The sequence below is a fragment of the Hyaena hyaena genome, unplaced genomic scaffold (genome assembly GCF_003009895.1).
Source record: "Hyaena hyaena isolate Hyena2069 unplaced genomic scaffold, ASM300989v1 scaffold_2272, whole genome shotgun sequence".
Taxonomy (NCBI): Eukaryota; Metazoa; Chordata; class Mammalia; order Carnivora; family Hyaenidae; genus Hyaena; species Hyaena hyaena.
This window is the reverse complement of record NW_024082906.1, coordinates 48,981-50,733: the sequence shown is the minus strand read 5'-3', so window position 1 is coordinate 50,733 and position 1,753 is coordinate 48,981.

The following is a 1,753-nucleotide window of genomic DNA, read 5'->3' as shown; positions in this document are numbered from 1 at the left end:
TAAATGTTCTGGTTCACTAAGGTAGAGAGACATAGAACTGCGCCACTGTCCTCCAGTCAAAGACTCCAAGAACAAACAAGTGGAGTATATTACTTGTTGCAGCAAGGGAGAAGGAACACCATGAAAAACAGCAGGCATCTCAGAGAGACAGTGCCAGAAAGAACTTACTATAGGACATTGGCTTTGGGTGCATAACTTTGGGATATTCCAAGGCAGTGGGGATTCACTATTCATTGACCTTTGTCAAAAAGTAGAAACAATTTTATAATTAGATATCTCTACTATAAAATTGATAATAAATTTTACCTCCCAGGGAAGCAAACTAAAGTGAGGCTCAAGTTACGATTAGTTAAGAAGCATCAACCACTCATTGGCCGGAAGAAGAGAGCATTTGGTCATTATAGCGGTTAGGACAACATTAACATTTTGCCTGTGTTTTGACACAATTACAGAGTAGTCTTGTTTTTTGTCTTCACCCATCATAGTCACAGAATGGCCTGCCTGATGTTGATACCTTATGGAATTTTTACATCCAACAAAATAACATCAAGACCTATCTGTGAGCACCAGGTCAAGTCATAACAACACTAAAGTCTAGCTAATAGTGTCAGGCCAGCTCCCGATGATCAGCGCCTGCTCTTCTCTTTTCCAGGTGGATACATCTAGTAAACCCAGTAGCTCTAAAGGAAAGTAGGTCTAATAAAGAGAAGTCACACTGAAGTTTTTATTCCCCTTAAGCCTAGCTCATTATACCGTATTCAGCTTCAGCTTGACTTTAGAATTCAGATACTGTGAATAAGATTAATAAAAAGTGTGCCATTTGGCTTACCCTGTTGTTATAAGTGTGTCTCATCTAGTTGAAAGGCCTTAGTACCATAAGTTAGTTATAAGAGTGATTGACTAAAAACCAGATCCATCACATGGCCAAGAAGAAGCTTCTAAAATTGGGCCACACATCATACTATATTGAAGCAAATTTGGACTTGTATGAAGAATATCCAAGATGTTCTTCAAACCAATGCTGGCTTAGGGATATAGATAAAAACTTAGACACACAGAAGAATAAAGCAACACGTGGCAGGGGGCAGGGGGAACTGAGGTTGAAAAGAACCTACAAAATGCAGACTTCGAGGAAGTGTCTCCCTTAATTAACTCTGAGCCCATGCTTTGAATCTCAATGTTCATGGCCTGAGCCAGTGTTTTCCTAACTAATAAGTACATAACAGTCCTTAAGGACTTTCTTGCGATGCTTGTGATTCAAAATTATTTTTATTTTTAGTTCATAGCAGTATTGAAAAAAAGGTATACACATACTTCATGGATTATATACTAAATGTAAACAATGAAGAGAAATGGAAACAATCACCTTGTTACCTTGTGATAGAAATCTAATTCATAATCTGGAGATCTCAGAATGAACAGAGATCTGTGTACGTAAAATTTTTCCAACATGTATATCTCTACTGTGTATTCTACTGGGCTCAATTAGTGACTAGGTAAGAATTAGTATCATGTGTCAGTCTGTGTCACCCAACTGGGTGATAATGGCATGATAGAGATACTTTTTTCAAATGGTGAATCTCTTTTTTTGGTTTTTGTTTTTAATTTTCTTTAACGTTTTATTTCTTTCTGAGAGAGAGACAGCGTGAGCAGGGGAGGATCAGAGAGAGAGGGAGACACAGAATCTGAAACAGCTCCAGGCTCTGAGCTAGCTGTCAGCACAGAACCCAACCTGGGGCTCGAACCCACAAAC